Genomic DNA, 24,341 nt, shown 5'->3' on the forward strand with positions numbered 1-24,341 from the left:
TTTGCAAAGCAGAATAGAGACACAGATGTAGAGAACAAATATATGAACACCAAGGGGGGAAGCGGGGGGTGGGATGAACTGGGAGATTGGGATTGACATATATACACTACTATGTATAAAACAGGTAACTAATGAGAACCTACCGTATAGCACAGGGAACTCTACTCAATGCTCTGTGGTGACCTAAATGGGAAGGAAATCCAAAAAGGAGGGGATGTATGTATATGTATAGCTGATTCACTTTGCTGTACAGCAGAAAGTAACACAACGTTGTAAAGCAACTATACGCCAATAAAAATTTTAAAAAAGGAAACAGGTGAAATTAATCTTAATATTTTATTTAACCCAATATATCAAAGACTATCATTTCATCATATAATCAACATAAAAATTATTAACGATATTTTAATATTCTTTTACTTTTTGTACTCAGTCTTCAAAATCCAGTATGCATTTTACACTTAGAGCACATGACAGTTTGGACAAGCCACAATTCAAGGGCTCGATAGCCACATGTGGCCTGTGGCTACTATACTGACAAGCACACTCATATTCCCTGATTTTAATTCTCATTCCACCACTAACTAGTTCTATGACCTAGGGAAACCCTTCTGATTTATTTGAACCTCAGTTTCTTCATCTGTAAGATGGAGATGATAATAATCATCCCTTCAACATAGGGTGGATAAAGATATGGAGATGAAGGGGTTGGATGAAGTTCCTGCCCACACTGAACTGGACTCTAGTGGGGAGCATGGACAACTTACTGGTGTAAATATAGGCAAAGGGAACAATGTCAGATAGGGCTAGCAAGCGATTTAACAGGTTATTGAGTTAGCAAGTAACTCTGCAGGGGATGGAGACAAAGGGGCTGCTTAGAGCGGGTTACCAGGGTGGGCCTCTCCGAGAAGGTGACCTGGGACCTGAACAGTGAAATGAAGCCAGGCACATCAACTTCCAAAGTAGGAGGCCAGGATCTGTGTGCCAAAAGCCCAGAAACTGTCTTCCAGAAAGAAAACACAGTAATAAATATCATGGTGAAGACTCCTGTATTGTAACTCGCATGCTAGCAGCCGGCACGGCGTTGTTTTCTAGGTTTCATAGTGACTACATGCTGGCAACAGCTGGCTAGTGTCCTGCATACTTTTCTCAGGCAGCCCCAGCATCTGTTCCACCCCCCTCGAAAGAGAATGAAAGAGAGAAAACCAACTCTCCTGCTCCCATTTTGCAGTAGAGGAAACTGAGGCTCAGAAAGGTTAAGTCACTTCCTCAAAGCCACACAGCAATAAAATGGGGACTCCAAGCTCTTTGATTATTTCTCCTGTTGTGCACTGAAGGGGAACAGTTTAAGCTGGAGAGAAAGCAAGGACATGGAGTGTCATGTGGCAGTCTCTGAGTCTTTTATAGGTATGGAACTCCAGCAAGGAAAGAACTTGAACTTGACTTTACTCAGACTCTGACTTCACACACCCAGGTCATGTGTATACAGTTTTTCATTTTGTTCCCAAGTCTGCTCCAAAGACAACAGGTAGTGTGTAGAAAAGATGCACTTTAAGGACACAGGGAGTGCATCCGTGGGAGCAGAATCCAGAGAAAGGGAAGGAGGAATCTGGGTCAGCACTGCAAAGCCAGATGCTGTATTCATTAATAGATGTCTTTAGGAGAGTTTTTAGAAGCACAGGATTATAGGATTGGGGCCCAAATTCGAATGAGAAACAGAAAGCAAAAACAGATTGCATTATTCATCCTCAAAAGGTCATACTTCCCGCCTGCAGCAGTAACTGAGTTCAAATTTGGTCGCATCATATAGGATCTATATGGACGTCATAGAAGTCTTGAAGCTACCCTTTCTTCCCCACCCCACCCCAGCTTCCCTCGCATTGCTTCCTTGTCAGATTCAGTGTTTTCTTTTTCCTTATCACTCTTGGTTATCTTTGATCTCCCTGCCACATTTGACGATGCTTGTCACTCCCCCTTCTCAATACCGTGTCCTCACTTGCCTTCTGTGACATCATGTAAGAGTGTCTCAGCTCTATGTTGCTATGCAACAAATTAGCCCCCAAATGAGTGGCTTAAACCACACACATTTCTCATTCTCATGGTTTCTAAGGGTCAGGAAACCAGGCATAGCTTCACAGGGTCCTCTGTTTTAGATTCTCTCACAGGCTACAGTCAAGCTGCTGGTGGGAGCCACAGTGCTCTCAGCTGGGGATGGATCTGCTTCCAAGCTCACTCACTGGTTGTTGCCAGGCTAAAGGTCCTGCGGGTGGTGGAAGAGAGGCTTCCGGGCATCACTGGCTGAGCACTACAGACAGCCCTCAGTTCCTCTGCTATAGACAGACTCATATAGGAAGGTACCTCAGAGCAAGCAAGGGGGAGAGCCACAGCAAGACAGTCTTCTGTCACCCAGTCATGGCAGCGACATCCCACTAGTTCTCCTTCACTCTATTTGTTTGAAGGAAGTCACCAGGTCCAGTCCACACTCCAGGGGAGGGAACTGCACAGGGGTGTGAAAACCAGGAAGTGGGGACCATTTGTGGCCATCTCAGAACACTGCCAACCACAGAAATCACGTGCGCCATCTCTTTTTAGCATCACACCTGATACATCGAGATGCCCAGTGAGGGATGGCCATGTTTGACATCACATCCCCCTGCTCTCCTCCCTCTCCCACTGTCCTTGGGTCCACCCCAAGAAGATGGCGCAGTTACTGTGGCATTAGGCATAAAAAAACTAAGCATTCCTCCAACACCCTACTCCACACACACACTTTTTTCACCCAGGGGAAGCCAGAGTAATCCTTCTAAAACCCAAACCTGATCACGTCACCTCCTGCTCAAAACCTTTCAGTGGGTTCCCAATGTTCCTTTTTTTTGGGCTACGCTGGGTCTTAGTTGCGGCACACGGGCTTCTCTCTAGTTGTGGTGTGCTTTTCTCTAGTTGTGGCACCAAAGAGGGATCGAACCCATGTCACCTGCATTGGAAGGTGGATTCTTAACCACTGGACCAACAGGGAAGTCGCCCCAGTGTTCTTACCATGTCCTTATCATGGCTTTGGAGGCCCTGCACGGCAGATCCAGATTTACCCCTCTAAACTCATGTTTCTCCAGGTCTCCCCTCTCTCCTTTTATGTTTCAGCCATACTTCCTTTATTTTAGTTCTTTAAACATGCCATCTTCTCTCTCCCCGCTGCGGGCCTTTGCTGAATATACTCCCTCACTCCAAGTCTTTGTCCCCCAGGAAAACGGGAGTCCTTTCTCTTATCCATTACCTCCGTGAGGGCAGAGATCATGCCTATGAGTTTATAGGCATGCTCGAGTCTGTTATATAAAGTGGCATAGTACGGCGAATACACAGTCGGCTCTCCATGTCCCCTGATGTGAAACCTGCAGATATGGAGTGCCGACTGTATATTCCTTGCAGCTAGAAAACATGGCACATAGTGGGGCTCAATAAATACTCGTGGACTGAACTAAGGAATCATTAGTTAGCACTGCTTCCAGTGCTGGTCTTGCCTTGTACTGGTGTTTGTGACCTTTAGCAAATTACTCTCAGCCCTGGTTTTCACCTGTGTAAGATGATGACACGGATGACTGAAACCCCTCGGGATCAAAATAATTAAATGAAATTATGTTTATAAAGCACTTGGCATAGCATCTGGTTCACAGTAACTTTTAAGTTAATGAAATCTACTAGAATGAAAATTTGAAAAGTTCTTGCTTTCCATGCTGGTGTAGAAGACAAGGGATCATTCAGAGTCATTCCCCCAAACACTCTCCCCTAGTCTTACTCTGAAACTCCCCTCCCCAGTGGTGCTTAAGCAGCCAATAACGTGAATTCCACCTGCTCTCTAGTTCCACCCTAGGTGCCAACTGCCCCGACATCCCAGACAGTATGATGGCCGGTGGGGAAATTTGGAAATCATCACAGGTATTTGGCCTCACCACGCATATGATTTGACTGGTGCTGAGATCAAAACAGTGTCGCCACCACAAACCTGTCATTAGCAAACAGTAGAGTTCCTATGGGTCCATCGGGGGAGCCAAAACCATGGTTACTGCCCTCAAGGAGCTTACGATCCAAAACTTTCTCAAGAGAGGACCAAGGAGCTTCGTGCCAATAGTCATTATCATCGGCAAATGTGTGTGCGTGCGTGTGCATGGACTGCATCAGTGGAGGCTAGGAATGTGCAAGAAGCTCTGGGTTTCCAGCTCATTCTAGTGGGCAAAGCCAGCCTGCCATTAGTTCCTAGATGCCCTCCCCTCCATGTGAAAGGGAAGGCAGATTGACATAATGGATGAAAAATGAGGCTGGCAGTCCAAAGGACTGAGTTCAGGTCTCAGCTCTGCTGTGTGTCTTTGGGCAAGACACTGGACCTCTCTGATGATAATTGTTAGAACAGCTGATGGTTGTTGCACGTTCACTGTGAGCCAGCAGCTCCATATATATCAGTCACTTGTCCAGTCATGTATTCAGCCCTTTGTGTGTTTACTCAAAGTGTATTAAGTGCTAGCCTCACACCAGGCACTGTGGATGCAGCCGTAGACAAGACAGTTTGACTTCTTATTTCACTGAACTTAAATACTGGTGGTGGAGACTGAGAGTGGATAATCCATTACACGAGTATTTAATCACTATTAATGATTTATTCACCCATTCAAAGTCTCACACTGCTGAATCAGTGAATTGTGGTCAGTGGTACAAAGGACAAGTTTCTGGTGCTCTTTGTGAGGCCATATCCCGGGAGGGTGAGTGACTGGACTGGTCGGAAAGCTCAGCCCTGACTTCCAAGGAGAAATGGCTTTTGAACCACAAAACTGAAGAATGAGTGAGAGTTCGCTGTATAGTCCCATTTTGCAGATGAAGAAACTGAGCATCAGAGAGGTCACATAACTTGTCCACACAACACGTTTGATGTGTTTGATGGACCCTGGATCTAAGCACTAGTTTTTCTAACTCTAAAATGAGTGGTCTATAAGACTAGCATTTTTTTTACACTGGGATATATATCGAAATTGCCACCGAGGGTTTTCTCCAGAATCTATGTGCTGGGGTTCCACCAAGAGATTCTGATTCAGCTGGTCCAAGCAGAGCAAGGGCGGGTGGGTGTGAGGAGTAAGTTTCAAAGAGCTCCCCAAGTGATTTGGATGCACAACTCGAATCATACCACTGTCTAGTATTTCTGCTGCTGTTCGCAGAACTCAGTGACAGCGTGACATCACGGTACAAAACGCGGCTGGGCGTCAGGGCTCGGCCGTATCACTAAGTCCCTGCATGATGTGTGATGACATCAGTACTCCATTCCTCAATGCGCATGAGAGTCACCTGGAAAGCTTTCAAAATCTCTCTTATGCTCCACCTCCAAACAACAGCACCAGAAACTCCGGGGAAAAGACCCAAGCAGAGGTATTTATTAGACGGTTCATTGTGATTTAGTACTAGATGATCTCAAAGGTCCCTTCTGACTTGGAAATCCTCTGCATCTGTGAAATCTTCACCCACCGCCCCTTCCTGAGGGTTGAGGGGGACATTACGGAGGGTGCACATAACCGGAGGGAGGCATGGATGATGCCTCGCCAAGACCTGCTGCTCCACTCTGGCAGTGTCTTCGTGAAAATAGTAACTTTTTTTTTTTTCGGACTGATTTATGTGACAGTTGGAAAGCAGCCCCCAGAACAGGCTGTTCCTCCCCTCGGTACTATTAACATAAATATGTGTGCAGGGCCTTCGGCTCCTGCTTCTCTCTGTGTAAATGGGGCTTAAAGGGGCCGTGAAAGCCTGAAGAGAAACCAGAGGAGAGGAAATGTCATTAGAGGCACAAGAATGAAAAGGGGAAAAGGACAGGACGTTGCTAAGAGACAATGTCAAGCTGGGCCATGGGATTAACAGCCGGTATCAAAGCAAGTCCTTCTTAATGGTATGTTTCTCCAGTAGGACCTTTTCCCGACGCTGACGGAGGGTGAGATTATCAAAGCAATTCCATTCCAAATCAGGCGTAAAAGGCCCCTTTCTTTCTTGGGAGGACTAAAATGTTAGGTGAATTAACGGATTTAAATATCTATATCTTCTAGTTTGGGGAAGAGTGTAACTGGGTTCTTTACTGTAGAACTTCTCAGACTCTTTAACCTGCGAATAAGTGCTGAAAACCACTGAGAGGTAGATGTCACTTGCAGCCTATGCAGAAATTATTTGCCACTTTTTATTTAGAGGGGATGAGTACGTCTAAGACATGTTTGAGAAGCCCTGGTATAAAAAACAACTATGTCATAGCTAATATTACTGCGCTAAGCATTTTACATGAATTATTTCTGTTAATCTAAGCGACAACACTTTGGGTTAGGTACTTTTCTTGCCTTCTTTGCACAGGGGGAAAAGTTAAGGCATTGAGAATTTAAGTACTTGCCCAAGATGACCCAGCTCCTGGGGAATGGAAGGAATTTGGGCTCTGGAGTTCAGACAATCTGGATTCAAATCCTGGTTCTGCCATCTGCTGGATGGGCATCTTCGGACAAGTTAACTAACCTCTCTGAGCCTCGGCTTCCTTACGTACAAATTGGGGAAAATAAAATGCACCTTGTAGAGTTACTGAGATTGGAGATAACATATATAAAACACAGAGTAAGTGTCCCATAAACGGCTATAGATATCAGCATCAACTTCATTATCTTGTATTTAATGTTCAAAAAGGGAGTTTATGTACAATGAGGTATCACCTCACACCAGTCAGAATGGCCATAACCAAAAAGTCTACAAATAACAAACGCTAGAGAAGGTGTGGAGAAAAGGGAACTCTCATACACTGCTCGTGGGAATGTAAATTGGTGCAGCCATTATGGAAAACAGTATGGAGGTCCCTTAAAAAACGAAAAATAGAACTACCATATGACCCAGCGATCCTACTCCTTGGCATATATCTGGACAAAACTCTAATTCAAAAAGATACATGCACCCCGTGCTCATAGGGCTTGGCTTGGCTATTCACAATAGCCAGGACATGAAAACAACCTAAATGTCCATCAACAGATGAATGGATAAAGAAGATGTGGTATTTACACAATGGAATATTACTCAGCCAGAAAAAAGAATGAAATCATGCCATTTGCAGCAACATGGTTGGACCTAGAGAGGATCATATAAGTAAAGTAAGTCAGAAAGAGAAAGACAAATACCATATGATATCACCTATATGTGGAACCTAATATATGACACAAATGAACTTATCCACGAAATAGAAACAGACTCACAGACACAGAGAACAGACTTGTGGTTGCCTAAGGGGAGGGAGAGTGGGGGAGGGAAGGATAGGGAGTTTGGGATTAGCAGATGCAAACTATTACATACAGGATGGATAAACAATAAGGTCCTACTGTAAACAGAGGGAACTATATTCAATATCCTGGGATAAACCATAATGGAAAAGAATATGAAAAAGACTAGATAGATAGGATAACTGAATCACTTTGCTGTACAGCAGAAACTAACACAACACTGTAAGTCAAATATACTTTAATAAAATTTTTAAAAAAGAAAAAAAGAAAGTGATAGTGCTCTAAAAACTAGGGTAGTGGGACTTCCCTGGTGGCCCAGCAGTTGAGGCTCCACGCTCCCAATGTGGGGGGCCCGGGTTCCATCCCTGGTTGGGGAACTAGATCCCACATGCTGCAACTAAGGATCCCGCATACTGCGACTAAAAATAAAAAAGATCCCACATGCCGCAACAAAAAAAGACCCCACGTGCCGCAACGAGGATCCCACATGCCACAACTAAGACCCGGCACAGACAAATAAAATAAATACTAAAAAAACCCCCCAAAAACTACGATATGCAGAAAGGATGGGGAGGGGGTTGGAGGTGTGTGGGGAGGGGAGTCCGTGATACAGGTTTGCAATTTGTAATAGGGTGATGAGGACAGGCCTCGGTGATAAAGTTACCTATTAGGAAAGAAGGAGAAGGGTCTAAATTATACCATGTTCATTCTGCCTCCCTAAAATGAATGGATGGACGAAACAGTGAAGGCAACCACTACCGATGAAGCACCTGCCATGTGTCAGCGGCTGTGCTAAGCATTTATCCACAATGTCTCACTGAATCCTCACATTGACCCTACAAGAAGAAGATCATCTCCATTTTTCAGATGAGGAAACTGAGACTCAGAGAAGGTAAAAACTATTGTCCAAAATGATTCAGTTAATAAGTGATGAGGCTGGCATTTCAACTCGGGTCCTCCAGCTCCGAAGGCCCCTGCCTTTTTGACAACCAGGATGCTGAAGAGTGTGGGGAGGCTGGGGGCTGTGGCAGGAGAGGAGTAGCACTGAGCCCAGCCCCCGACTTGAGAAAGTCACCCTGCAGCGCTGCCCTCGGGGGCAGGGCTGCTCTGAAGCTGGGTGCTCTCCTGGCGATGCTGGGTGTCACAACTGCAGGTGGGGTGGCTGACCTGCCCCATATGTCACGGTTTTTTCCCACATGGTTTTGAAATCCATTTCTTTGTAGTTGGAGCAGACAGATGTAGAGAAGCAGTTCCCGAAGAGCCTTTTGCAAATGTCAGGAAATGCATGGTTTCTGGAAGCTGCCCAGGAGGGCTGCTCTTTCTTGGAGGAAGAGCGGCACCCTGGGCACTAGAGGCCAGAGGTGAAGCATCTTTTTAGGGTGTGTTAGAGGGAACCATTTATAAACTTAACAGAGTCTTGTTCTGGACTTGGCAAGCGTGGCTGTCGTCAGTGATGTCCCCCTCACGTCTGATGGCACGCCCTCACTCTGCACTTTCTCTTTCCCATCGAGATGAGAAGCTCGGAGGTTTAAGAGGACGTGGCTTGTGGAACGAAGGTCTCCCAGCCTACAATGTATTCCATCCCCCTCCAGCCTCATGAGGATAGCAATGCAGTCATGTCAAGTTACATCCATTTCAAAATCTGTGACCGAAAGAGGTGGGTCACTTGAGCACCTTTGGTCACTCAGTAACAAACCTACCGAGACAGTGAAATGCTGATGTGTGAGTGCTCTGAAAAGTTAGGGGCGTCTCGGAAATACACTTGGGAGATAATGAGGAAGCAGAGAAGAATGCTAGAATCCATTCTTTCGGGGAGACCCAGGTTTCCAGCCTCGGTCCACCCTTTGACCCCAAGCCAACTCAAAAGTATAGATTCTGTCATTCACATCCACTGTACATACACGTAGTGAATGCGTATATATAACAATGACAACTAGTATTTCTTAACATATTTTTTATTTGAAAGCACTGTTGATGGGTATTGACTTGTTTGACCTCATTCAAGTGACAAAACCACCCACGGAATGGGATACAGGGATTTAAATCCCTTTTTGTAAATGAGGAAACTGAAGCAACCAAAGTTCAATGACTTGACAAGGTCAGAGCTGGCGAATGATGCAAAGTGTAGCTCAAGCCCAACTGTCCTGAGTCAAACTTTCCTCCTGGACAGGGGAAGGGTGTTTGGTACTAGCTGCGTTGGGAATAAGAACAGTAGGATCACACTCTACCTGTCTCTCTCTTCTTCCTGTGTCTCTGTTTCCTCAGGGTCACTGTTGTCTCTTCTCTTCCCTTTCCTCCCCCTCCTCCCTCCCCTTCCCCTTCTCCTCTTTCCTCTCTCTTTCTGTCTCAACTTGGATTTCAGTTTACTCCAGGGCGAAATGCACAGAAAAGCATCATTACAAGGTGGTCTCACCTGCATTGTGAACCTGTGGCAGAGACCCCAAGAGGGACACTGTAATGAGACTTTCGTAAACGACCCCGGAGTCCTGAGCTGGCTGTGTGCTCCGGTGCCTTATGAGAGGTAAAACTGTCATTGGGAGCAGCATCAAGGGTGGCACCCCATGACCATGCAGGCTCACGAAGAGGGAGCAATGATCCAGGTCACACAGAGTCAAGGCCAAACACTGAACCCCGAGTTCCTCAGGGCCCTTCCTGGTGACTCCTTTACATTCATCACACTTTGAGGTACTTGCCTGTCCAGTGTCTGTCTCCCCATTCGACTGGGTGATGCAGGGCATAAGGACCGTGTCTGCCCTGTGAGCCACTGTCCCTTTCGTCCATAGTCAGGCACTGGGTAAGTCCTCATAGATATGCGGGGAGTAAGTAAATGAAGGAATAAATGAGGGACTGAGGCAACAATAATAGCTTAATATTCTCCCCAGCTACACTTGCATTTTGAAAGAAGATTCTGATGAAGGATGCACCTTAATCTCAGAATTCTCACATAGGAGTTCCATACGGAAGGCCCATTCTGGAATGAGTGTGGTGAGGAGGGCATCGCTCCAGCGTTTCTCAAATGGTACCCAGCAGATGCCTTGGCATTAAATCAGCCTCATCCCCAAGACCAAGAGTGGCTGGACCTCAAAGAGCCGTTGAGGAAGCTGAGAACAAAGGCAGCTGGAGTTTGACTTTATCCCACCCAGATGACCCGTCTGTGAGCCTCTGGTTATTCTATCCTGAACGCGAGGTGAACGTGTAGAAGTCTGGGGTCATGGCCTAGGAAGCCAAGTTCTTGTGGGACAATAAAAATCCGAACCAACTGCTGGCCCTGCTGGGTCCATCTGTTATTGGAATTAAGTTCCCCATTTCATTTCATTCAAACTGAAGAAACTTTCCTGCACGGTGTCAGGTTTCAAACAGAAATGTCACCCAAGGGCTCATGAGGCCAAGGTCTGATCAGAGCAAACTTGAATCAATTTACGCATTAGGTAAAAATTCATAGGCAAGTTAGTGGTCTGGCGAGCCTTTCTGTTAAAAATATTCCTCATTTGCATGTTCTGGACTAAAAACCTGCAAGAAGCTGTGTATAAAATCAACATCAGAGGCCAACATGACTTCTACCCAACGTGAGCGTACATCTGTAGATGAATGTGAAGGGCCCACTAGAGTGATTTTCTTCCCCAGTATAAGAGGAGAAAAGAACTTGAACATATTCTCAACTCCAATTTAAACCTTGATCTCTGACCCAATCAAAGCTAACCCTATTAATAATAATAGTAACCTTTATTGAATATTTAGTATATGCCAGGCTCTATGTTATGTACCTTACATTTACTGATAAATTAATTCTGTTGATGATTCTACAAAGTAAGTTTTATTATTTGCTCTATTTGATAGAAAATGAAACAGAGAAACGAGGTTCAGAAACATGCTCTAGCTTACAAACCAGCAGAGACTAGGATTAAAAACTGCACAGTTCACCCCTAGAATCTCTGCCCTTAATGCTGGTCAGGAACTGGTTGGGTAATGAACCCAACATGCAGGAATATAAACTGGATGCTCGTTGCACGTTTAGTTGTAATCTCATACCCCATACAGCATTTTTCAGAACTCAGACCCCATTTTGGTGGCAAAGACAGGTAAGCCACATAGTAGAACTTGTTTTTCTCCTTGCAGTTGCTGGTATAAAGAGAAAGCACTAGGATAATTAACTGGAAAATCCAGTCTCCACATGCTTTTGTTTTGTATCAATACGCTAGACAGGTCAAGATTCTACTTATCCCCTAGGATGTTGAAGAAATGGTTAAATCACTTCTTTACACCCTTAGCATTTGGGCAGAGATATAACCAGGGATTGTCTAGGGTTCCTACAGTCTGAAGACCAGGATAAGGAATAACATGGCCAAAGAAGGTGCCCTGCTGGGGGGTTGGCAGGTCTCACCCACCCACTAAATTATTTCCAACTATACACTTGCTCTTTGCAGCAGGCTTCGATCAAACCATAACCTAATCGACAAATATACGGAAAGATGCCCGACTCCAGTAATAGGGATGGGAACACAAATTAAATGACATTTTTCACATATCATTTTGGGAAAAACGTCAAAGTGTGATAATATCAATCATGGCAATGTTGAGGGGAAGCAGGTAAGCATCTGCTGGGAAAGTGTAAACGGATGAAAGATTGCTGCTGACAGTGTGAACTGGACGGGCCATTTTGGAAGTATTCAAAATGTACACAACCTGTGAGCCAGTAAGCCCCTTTTACATATCTGCCACCAAGAAACATTTTTACATATTCATAAGAATGCTCATTGCACCATCATTCATGGTCTCAAAAAATCAGCAATAGATGAAATGTAACAATCCATACCATGGAATGCTATACAGCTCATAAAAAGGTAGATCTTCTCTATATACTGCCAATAAAAAATGCTTAAGACATACTCTTAATTTTAAAAATCCACAAAGCATGGTATCATCCAATGATATTATCTCACCCCCCCCCACACACACACAACCAATATATAAAAAAAACACAAAGGAAGGGAAAAACACACATCAAACTCAAAGACTAGATTACCTCTGGGGAAGCTCCAGGGTTCGAGAGCAGTGGTCATGGGTACCACCCATCATTCATTCATTCAACAGGCAATGTCAGGCACCTTCCATGCCAGGCACTGATGCTGTCTTGTGATCAAAAAACAGACAAAAATCCTTGCAACCATGACATCTTCATCTTAGCATTATTGTTTTGTGAGGTATGTTTATAGAACAAGAATGTATTTATATATTACTTCTGGAAATAAAAATAAGTAAAAACAAAAGCAAATTAAAGAACAGATTTTTATATTAACAAAAATGTCATGACTATTTATTTTGGCTTTTGAGAGTCCTTGCAAACAGTCCCAAACATAAATGTTGTATTGGTGACTGCCATGTGGCTACTGTAATTCCTCAAGTGGTCCCCTTTTGATAGCTGGCACAGACAGGGGTGCGGTGACAATGTCTCATAGCACAAAGACTTGTACAAAGTTGGTTCATTCCCCCTCTTATCATATTTTGAGAGTATCATTAGGCACAAAGTATGAGTCAACCCCAATTTGATGATATATATATTCACCAAAAGACATGTAGAGAAATGGTCTCAGCAGCACTAGTCATTAACAACCCCAAAAATGGAAACTACCTAAATGTTTATCCACAGTTGAAAAGATAAATAATGTACTATACTCACAGAAAAGAATGCTATATAGAAATTAAAAACAATGCATTAAAACTATACACAATTTGGAAGTTTTAGCCACAGCAATCAGAGAAGAAAAAGAAATAAAAGGAATCCACATCAGGAAAGAAAGAGTAAAGCTGTCACTGTTTGCAGATGACATGATACTATACATAAAGAATCCTAAAGACGCTACCAGAAAACTACTAGAGCTAATCAATGAATTTGGTAAAGTAGCAGGATACAAAGTTAATGCACAGAAATCTCTGGCATTCCTATACACTAATGATGAAAAATCTGAAAGTGAAATCAAGAAAACATTCCCATTTACCACTGCAACAAAAAGAGTAAAATATCTAGGAATAAACCTACCTAAGGAGACAAAAGACCTGTATGCAGAAAATTATAAGACACTGATGAAAGAAATTAAAGATGGTACAAATAGATGGAGACATGTACCATGTTCTTGGATTGGAAGAATCAACATTGTGAAAATGACTCTACTACCCAAAGCAATCTACAGATTCAATGCAATCCCTATCAAACTACCACTGGCATTTTTCACAGAACTAGAACAAAACATTTCACAATTTGTATGGAAACACAAAAGACCCCGAACAGCCAAAGCAATCTTGAGAAAGAAAAACAGAGCTGGAGCAATCAGGCTCCCTGACTTCAGACTATACTACAAAGCTACAGTCATCAAGACATTATGGTACTGGCACAAAAACAGAAAGATAGATCAACGGAACAGGATAGAAAGCCCAGAGATAAACCCACGCACATATGGTCACCTTATCTTTGATAAAGGAGGCAGGAATGTACAGTGGAGAAAGGAGAGCCTCTTCAATAAGTGGTGCTGGGAAAACTGGACAGGTACATGTAAAAGTATGAGATTACATCACTCCCTAACACCATACACAAAAATAAGTTCAAAATGGATTAAAGACCTAAATGTAAGGCCAGAAACTATCAAACTCTTAGAGGAAAACATAGGCAGAGAACTCTATGACATAAATCACAGCAAGATCCTTTTTGACCCACATCCTAGAGAAATGGAAATAAATACAAAAATTAACAAATGGGACCTAATGAAACTTAAAAGCTTCTGCACAGCAAAGGAAACCATAAACAAAATGAAAAGACAACCCTCAGAATGGGAGAAAACATTTACAAATGAAGCAACTAAGAAAGGATTAATCTCCAAAATTTATAGGCAGCTCATGCAGCTCAATATCAAAAAAACAAACAACCCAATCCAAAAATGGGCAGAAGACCTAAAAAGACATTTCTCCAAAGAAGATATACAGAATGCCAACAAACACATGAAAGGACGCTCAACATCACTAACCATTAGAGAAAAGCAAATCAAAACTACCATGAGGTATCACCTCACACCAGTCAGAATGGCCATCATCAAAAACATCTACAAAAAAATCTACAAACAACAAATGCTGGAGAGGGTGTGGAAAAAGGGGAACCCTTTTGCACTGTTGGTGGGAATGTAAATTGATACAGCCACTATGGAGAACAGTATGGAGGTTCCTTAAAAAACTATAAATAGAACTACCATATGACCCAGCAGTCCCACTACTGGGCATATACCCTGTGAAAACCATAATTCAAAAAGAGTCATGTACCACAATGTTCACTGCCGCTCTATTTACAACAGCCAGGACATGGAAACAACCTAACTATCCATTGACAGATGAAGGGATAAAGAAGATGTGGCACATATATACAATGGAATATTACTCAGCCATAAAAAGAAACGAAATTGAGTTATTTGTAGTGAGGTGGATGGACCTAGAGTCTGTCATACAGAGTGAAGTAAGTCAGAAAGAGAAAAACAAATACCATAGGCTAACACATATATATGGAATCTAAAAAAAACAAAAAAAAAATGGTTCTGAAGAACCTAGGGGCAGGACGGGAATAAAGACGCAGATGTAGGGAATGGACTTGAGGACACGGGGAGGGGGAAGGGTAAGCTGGACGAAGTGAGGGAGTGGCATGGACAGATATACACTACCAAATGTAAAATAGATAGGTAGTGGGAAGCAGCCGCATAGCACAGGGAGATGAGCTCAGTGCTTTGTGACCACCTAGAGGGGTGAGATAGGGAGGAAGGGAGGGAGACTCAAAAGGGAGGAGATATAGTGATATATGTATATGTAGAGCTGATTCACTTTGTTATACAGCAGAAACTAGCACACCATTGTAAAGCAACTATACTCCAATAAAGATGTTTAAGAAAAAAAACAAAAAGAAACTATACACAAAAAAGTGGACAAATCTCACCAAAACAGTGTTGAATGAAGGAAGCCTGGTACAAGAATAGCACACTACATAATTCGATTTATATGACCTTCAATAACAGGCAAAACCAAGACATTATACTAGAAGGTAGGACAGTGGTTACCCTTGGCAGGCAGCAGTGGCTATGTTATATTATGGAGACTTTGGGGAGTACTAGAAATGCTTAAGCTTCTTGCTCTGGGTGCTGGTTATATGGGTATCTTAGTTTAAGAAAATCTGTTGAGCTTTACAGTTATGATTTGTGACTTTTTTGTAAGTATACTGTATTTCCATCAATAGTTTACTGAAACAAAAGCAAAATTAAAACATAAAACCCTAAAATCCAATCTGTGTTGTTTGAATCTCATCTTTGGCAATTCACATGCCTTCTCCGGGCTTCCGTTTCAGCATCTATAAAGTGGGATTTGCCAGCTGATCTGTAAGGGCCCTTCCAGCTGTATTGCCCGTGTATTACCTCTTCCATTCCAACAATCAACTTCTGGAACAAGGGGAAAAAAGTAGAAAATGAGCTTTGGGTCATTTGCTCTTCGAATGTGTAGAAGGCTTATAATATCACATGTGTCCCATTTCCAAGGCATGTGTTGTAAACTGAAGACACCATCAATGACCAAGGGAAATCCTGCCTTCCGGGGAAATGCACGGAGCTGATTCTTTGCCAAAGTGCTCGCGGGATAAGTGAGCATATGTGCAATGCTGCCTGTGCCAAGCCTCTTCGTGGGATGCCAGTTCACAGACCCTGAGACGGGAGAGTCGGCAGCTGCAGAGGTGGGGCCATTCCCGGTAGGAAGGAGGCAGCCACCATGCTTGCCGCCGGCTGACCGCTCTTTCAATAGGCACTTCCTCTCTGAGGACAGTTGGTTCGTAATTTTCCTCTTACCGCTACTGGAAGTCCTGGAGTGGCCACATCACAGCCTGTACCTATTCACAACAGGAAAGTTTGACATCCGCAGACAAATGCACGAGGGGAGGAAAAGTCCAGTCCTGTGTGTCAGCTTCTATATTAGAACCAGAACAATCATTTCTATAGTGTAGACCATGCTGTCATCTTCAAAGGAGAGGTTGGGCTCCAAGAAGGGAAACTTACCCTAGTGAAATTCAAGCCCGATGTCTGCAAGGCAGGGGCCCCAGAGAAAGCAACACTTTGAGGACCCTGAACAGACACACTGTGGTAACTCTAAATCCAAGGAAAGGTGCTTTGATAACAGAAGACAGGTTCTGGTGAGTGAGCTCCTTGTAGGGTGTTATCCTAACTGTCTAGGACAGCGGGGCCTCATGTGAAGGGGGGGTTCTCACAGGTACGCTGAAGTTAGCAGCTGAAAATAACCACGTACAAAATCTGATAGGACTCTTACGTCCTCTAGATTGGTTTTTCTCAAATAATCAGAGGTACAGGACCCGTTTTGTTGTTTGATTTCATTTTGTTTGGCTATTTATTTCTAATCATTCACTGGTCGATACATTAAAAAAAAAACAATAAAAAGGAAGGATTAAAAATGGAATAAAGAGACAGGCAAAATAAAGGTCCCAATATTTGCTTATTAGTTTCAATAGACATTATTCTGTCAAGTGGCTAGCAAAGTTCCTAAATGCTTCTTCTTGAGCTGGGCGCTGGTCAAATAGATGTGTTTAGTTTAGGAAAATGTGTTGAGTTGTATACAATGTCTGTATAACATTGTGAACCGCTGGCAGTCTGTGGATTTTAGGATCGCTGCTCCCTGGAGGCTTTCTCACTCTCCCAAGAGCACACTTCTTTGGGAATAGATAGAGTTAACACAATGACCCAAAATAGAGGATAGAAGCAGGGAACAGGATATTGTGATAGGATGGAGACTAAAGAGAATGGAAGAACAGGTAGGAAAGTAGATTTGTCTTAAAAATCAAGATTTTAGTGATGAAGCAATTTTTGGTGATGATGAGAGGAACCTGTTGTTTTCAGAGTAGGACCAAGGGACATCAGTAACTAACCAGAGTAATTATGGAAAAGGAGGCACAGAGATCCCTGCTCATTGTGTTCAGCCAATCCAGATGCTAATCAAGAAATATGCACCACGTCAGATATTAAAGTTCTCATTCAGGTCAACCTGGGGACAACAGGTCAGGTAAAGGGTCACTTCTCTCCACTCATTTCCTACTCACACATGGCAGATGGAAAAACCGATGTTGTTTCACCAAATACCAACTATAAGAGCTCGTGTCAGTATCATCGCCGTTAATGATTCTTGAAAGCAAATTTAGAGTTAGGGACAATTACCATGAAAGACGAAGAGAATAAGATGTAAAACAATTTATATAAAGTCACAGAAATAATGTTTCACTGAAGCCAGACAACCATTCTTGTATGGTTTTGGTATCTTGGAAAAGAGAGAGAGGTAAGTAGGTAAGACAAAAGACCAAAATTCTACAAGCATTTTCATTTCCAATCCAAGACAGCTGTTGGGTGACATCACCCATTGTGCGAACAGCCATGCTGTGCAGGGAATTAGCAGATGAAAAGGCAGCAAACTCAATATGGGGTATGTAAACGTGCTTTCTCAGTCTCTTTCAATTCTCCTTATAGATCGACACACCTAAAAGTTAAGTTACATATGTGGATGTTTATATGAAACATAAAGGACACAAGAAAGGGTCTGAGACATGAAAAATGGTGGAGGAAGATAAACATTTCAAGATTCAGATCACGTTGCTGCTGCCCCAATTCAGAGTCTCTAAGGAAATAGCGAGAAGGGCTGCTCAGTGCTCAGCTTCCTCCCAAGGAATAAAGAGGTTGCTTCAAGCAATGGAAGTGCCAAGAAAATGCCAATTTGTGTCACACTAACATCTTTCTTAAGGGGGAACGTAGACTTCAGAAATGTAAACTTTTAGTGCCAGTGAGCACAGCCAGCCTTGAGGGATTGATATTAGGTTTTTCTGAAGGACTGAGGGAAATTTGAGAGGAGATCAAATTAGACACCAGTCATTAGAAAATGTACTGACACCAGAGTTTTAGTTGCAAGAGTAGTGGGGTCAACTTTCCCATGGCACCTGGGGTGAACTCAGAAAAATGGAGGCCCGAAAACTGCGTTTGGAAATGATTTCACTGGAGACAGACAAAGACAGCAACAGCTGGAAGACGAGGGAACAAGGGACAAACTAAAGTGAGATTCTGTAATCGAGAAGACCTGCGGGAACCAGCGGAAAAACTTTCCTGCCTCAGACAAAACAACCTTCAAAGACTACCTTCCTTCTCGTTAGTGGGGTAAAGTTGCCTGAAAAAACCACCGATGTGTTATACGTATTTAAATCTCTCCTTTCTGGGTTTAAAATTTCCACACAGGCAGCTTCCTGCAAACGCAAGTCATGAATGTAAGATGATGCTCCTTTGTGGGGTTGTAAAGACAATCTAAGAACAAGTGGTTTCAGAGTCACAAACCACAGCCGGAAAGCGTTTCCATTGCCTAACGCACTTACCCTTGGAGCTTTCATTGTTTCACTCTTACCCAGTTGTGTCATTATTTGACTTACCTCACTGGGGAAATCATTGTTTAAAAACCAAATATAAACGGTGAAATAGTTTTCTACTTATCTTTTCCAGGATAATAGCTTCCCTCCCCCACTTCCCGCCACAGGAGGGTTAGGCCGCCCTGGGTGATGAATTGTTCCAAAGAGTCTGACAGTCCCAGAGAGAGAAATGAGAGTAAAAATAACTAGCTGATTACCAATAGGGAGTAAATTGGCCACTTGAGAATTCAGTGGCTAGAAAGAGGACCAGAGAGAAAACGAAAATCCTCATCAAGAGACCAGGCTTTCTGATTAGGCCATGTGCTGAAGACTGCTTTCCATGCCTCTCCCTCCCTGCTGTGTGATGATGTACTACTGACTGGACATCGTTTTGTATTTGGGGTAGTCATTTCCAAAAGGGTGTTTGGGAGACTTTGAAGTCCTTAATTATAACCAGGAGGCATTTGGGGGCTGAGCAACTAAAATGGAAGATGCTCTGTCTTGGGCTGTGGAATGTACATTTATAGAAGGAGCCCATGTCTGGTTGGTTTGGTCTGGTTTTTCATTCCATCACCCCATAAGGCAGCCTTCCAAGGTTTTCTGGACTCTGGAAGAAAATAAAAGTGAGAGTATTCTTGGCCAAGGGAATCCATACTCAAGGCAGATTCAAGGATTTCAATATGTGGATGGACTGGGCTTTCTGTTAATAGTCAACTACTAAAAATAGAAATACTTTGGGAATCTTTTGAAGGGAGGCCATTTTTACTAGTTCTCATTTGAACAAATCTATCAAGTGAGGGAGGGTATATAATGAACCACAGACATGCTAGCCGTTCTCAAGAAGCTTAAATTTATCACTGGTGCTAAGTCATATATGCATGAAGAGATAAAACAGGACCATCAATCATTAGCCCCCAGCTGGGCATAGCCACATGAGCTGTAGGAATTAAGAAGAGAAAGGGGGGGATTTTAAGTTAGGTAATCAGAATAGGGTTCAGGGAGGAAGGGTGATATCATGCAGGCCTTGAAGGATGAATAGAACTACAGTAAATTTCTGGGTGAGAATTGCTTGAATGAATAACAGTATGGGTTTTTTTTTGTTTTCTTTTCTGTTTGTGTTTTTGTTTTTTTAATGATTTGGTACAAAGTGAGCAGAATGGTTTGTCTTGAGGGGTCTGGAAATAGGTTTCCCATGTATGCATGGACCTTCCACACTAGGCACTGAATGGGTTTGGTCTTAGGAGCACTGCAGAAACATTAGTGGTTCTGGGTAGAGTTATAACAGTTTTAGAGGTCTGTTACCTTCATTGATTAAAAGAAAAGGCAAAAGAATGTCCTCTGGAGCTTTACCAACTGGTCAGATCAAAAGATAAGACCACCGTTTTGATTCTTCTTCAGTTTTGACACCTGTGATATGGAAGAGACGAATGCCAGTGCCTGACACATAGAATGGCTCAACCAATACCGCTGAATGGATGAACTGGGCTGAAGAATCAGAACACTACCATTTCCAAGAAAAGCTGAGGAAGACCTGAGGTTACCTCAGCCCTCTCAAGAGGCAGCGATGAATGATTTGAAGAGGACCAGGTTAGGAGTTAGTAGAACTTGAGTATTTAACTTGACTTTCTTGGGTCTCTATTTTCTCACTTAAAAAGACAAAGGTGGGACTTCCCTAGTGGTCCAGTGGTAAAGAATCCGCCTTACAATGCAGGGGACGCGGGTTCCATCCCTGGTCAGGGAACTAAGATCCCACATGCCTTGGGGCAAATAAGCCCTCGTGCCACAACTACAGAGCCCACACGCCCCGGAGCCTGCGTGCTACCACTAGAGAAAAGAAAACCCGCACACCACAACTAAAGAGAAGTCCATGCACTGCAATGAACAGATCCCGCATGCCTCAACGAAGATCCCGCATGCCACAACTAAGACCCGACGCAGCCAAAAATAATAAGATATAAAAATAAATAATAAATCTTAAAAAAAAAAAGACAAAGGTAAGTTTTGTGAATGGGCTCTAACAGCAGAAAGCTTTTTAAAAATATTTTTGGAGACAGAGATGCCATGTGTATCTTGACTCGAATGCTTGGAGGAATCCATGATCGAACTCAAGGTTAAGAACCCAGGGATTATGTTCCCTTTAAAGTAGAAGGGACTGTGATTCTTAGAGTCCAAGGATGATTTTCCTCTCTGGAAGGACAATTGGGACATCTGACACCACAGCTCTGCCAATTCTGTCACCTTGGAGGCCTGTGGCTGATTGGTTTGACTGAAATGAAGAAGAAAAGATTTTGTTTCTAACCTTCAACCCAGCCTCAGATTCCTTTAAGGAGTATTATTGATCTGATCAGTCATGCTGGGGTGTAACTGACCATCAAAAAGAGATAGATCATTGCAAGGCACTTGCTCCCATCAGAATGTGACATTGGCAATGTGTACCCTCTGACACAGCCCTTTTTTGTAGAATTTTTTCCACTTCTACTTCCTTTCTTTATGATGGCCTCTGTCATAAGGTTATTGGTAAGAATAACTAGTTAATGATGGGGGGGAAGATGATGTACTTTTGCTCTTAAGGCCACTGTTCAAAACCAATATGTAATAATATCTTTGTTGAATGGGCATGTTCAGTAGGTGCTCTGATTTGGGCACTTGTCAATAATGATATGATGCTGACTGCCTGAAATATGAGCTGTTAAAGAAAATGTTATCTTTCCCCAGAAGCTATTTGCAGTGTAAAACTCCAGGATAGAAAGCTAGTTCTTGCAATTTATAATGAGGCAGGACTCTTAATAACGATTTTTGGCTTAATGTATTAATGAATAGAGATCTGAGGGATAAAGGACTTAACAATGTAATAAGGAAACTCAAGAAAGATTAGGCTCTAATCCAAATAAATTGTTTCTAAATTGATTATAATAAATTCAACTCTGTTTCCTTCTATTTATACCAAAAAGAAATGCACTGTGGTAAGCTGATTCATATCATTGAAAAAAAGAGTGGATAATTTATTTAAATATAATATTAATAAACTGCAAATGCTAACTTACAAGAAGAAAACATACACAGGTAAGGATAGATATTCTTGGTGAGAAAAAATGTTACCTATAAATGTCAGTACATCTATTTTCACTTTTTGAGTAGTAGCTGTCAGATTTAATTGAAGAGCTGAGTAGCTCCATAGAAAAACACCTAAAATTGCAACGTTACGAATGATGGCAATAAAATGTGAGTACCTTTTCTTTCTATTGCTTCACCCTCTCAATTTCTTCTACTTCTCTAAGTAGTGACAATGTTGCTTACTCTTCATTAGGCAACCTAGACTGAGAGGAGGCAGTTTCCTCCAAGAAATTTCATTAAGAGCTCCACTTTACTTCGCTCATAGTGTTCTATGAAGAATACTGTCAAATGCGTCAAGATCACTCTGTGCAGTACCTAACTATTCTAGACTTGTCCATATCTGTAAAGGGAACCCTCCTGCACTGTTGGTGGCAATATAAGTTGGTGTAGCCACTATGGAAAACAGCATGGAGGTTCCTCAGAAAACTAAAAACAGAATTAACATATGATCCTGCAATCCCACTCCTGGGCGTATATCCAGACAAAACTATAATTCAAAAAGATACATGCACCCCTGTGTTCACAGCAGCACTATTCACAATAGCCAAGACATGGAAGCAACCTAAATGTCCATCGACAGGTGAGTGGATAAAGAAGATGTGGTACGTATATACGATGGAATACTACTCAGCCATAAAAAAAGAATGAAATCATGGCATTTGCAGCAACATGGATGCAACTAGAGATTATCATATTAAGTGAAGTAAGTCAGAAAGAGAAAGACAAATACCATGTGATATCACTTACATGTGGAATCTAAAATATGCCACAAATGAAAGTACGATACAGAAACAGACTCAAAGACACAGAGAACACACTTGTGGTTGCCAAGGGGGAGGGAGGGTGGGGGAGGGAGGAACTGGGAATTTGGGATTAGTAGATGCAAACTATTACATATGAAATGGATAAACAACAAGGTCCTACTGGATAGCACAGGGAACTATATTCAATATCCTGGGATAAACCATAAAGGAAAAGAGTATTAAAAAGAATGTATATATGTGTATAGCTGAGTCACTTTGCTGTACAGCAAAAATTAACACAACATTGCAAATCAACTATACTTCAATTAAATAAATAGGCTTTTCCATATCTTAAAATCTCTTCAACATGAAAGCAGAAACTTTTACTCCATCTGTAATTTTCTTTCTTCCACTGACAACAACTAAAAGAAAGTATCCGGTACCACCCAAATCTCTGTCTTCCACGGACCGAGCACGGCAACTTCTTTCCAGTTGCCTGAAAATGGAACCTATGGGTTAACTCTAACTCTGGAGTCCAGCGCAATGCTATAACCTACTGTGGGTTCTAAGTATCATAATGCTTAGCTTAATCTCCCATAGTATCAGCAATAGGAAGTACCCAATAAAAACTTCTTAAGTAAAACTGAAAAATGGCTCTAATTGGTCACTCTGCATTTGCAAGTTGCGTGGGACTCTATGGTATAACCCCAGTGGGGGTTCCGTGGTCTCCCAAACTACCTAATATTCTCCCATATCATTGCTCGTATTCTGAGAAGAGTTGGCTCAATGTGTCTTTACTGTGATATTGATCTGTTAATCCAAAAGTGATAGTATATGTAACGGATTTTTTAAACATACTGGCCAGATTCTACTGGGGTAACATTGGGGTCAGATTCTCATCGTAGTGAACACCAAGGGGGACAATGTGGAGACAGTTATAAAGGATATAAATTAAGTTTATTCATGTTGAACTCTTGCTGACTTCCTGAGGATGAAAGGATCTGAACTATAGATGGTTTACCCAAGTAAAAAGCATATAATGGTATTTATTAAATGCCTTTAGCCATTTTAGGTTATGGCATGTTTAAATGCCAACAAGCACTTTAATTTTCTGGGTAGTAAAGGATCACTGGTGTTTTCATGTCAAGACTGTAGTTTTATGTTAGTTCCATGGTAGATGTTAATTAATCCTGTATTATAGTTATAATTGTTACTGGAAACTGGTAATTTTGTGGTGGCTCTTCTTTGGCATCTGAAACACAGCATGGTGTTTTCACTGGACTCTCCAAAATTGCTGCTTTCTACCTGTGGAGGTAAGTTCTCACTGCAGAAGTATTACATCTTGAATGTTTTATGATGCCCTCAGAAGGTTGGAGACAGACCAGGGATTCCAAACCAATCTGATGGGCTCCTGAAATATAAGCTAAGCTCTAAGGGATTCTGTGTTCCCCATTCATTCCTAATAATTATACCCCTCCTTGGAGTATGACTCCCTCCATTTCACAGATGAGGAAACCAAGATTGTGGGAAGTTAACCAGTCACGTACAAAGATACAGCTAATATCATGTCAACCCAATTTCACTTCGTTGGTTTTAAATCTTGAGAACTTTCTATCAGGGTCCAAAGCAGGCTGCAACCCTGCTGTACAAGTCCACCTTATCTTTAACCACAAGATAAAGACTTAGGGAGTATGAGAGAAGAAGGAAAATTAAGACAATGTCTCTTAATGCTGTAATGTAATGTAATGTTGCTGA

The sequence above is a fragment of the Monodon monoceros genome, unplaced genomic scaffold (genome assembly GCF_005190385.1).
Source record: "Monodon monoceros isolate NGI ecotype Baffin Bay Population unplaced genomic scaffold, NGI_Narwhal_1 Super_Scaffold_3, whole genome shotgun sequence".
Lineage (NCBI taxonomy): Eukaryota > Metazoa > Chordata > Mammalia > Artiodactyla > Monodontidae > Monodon > Monodon monoceros.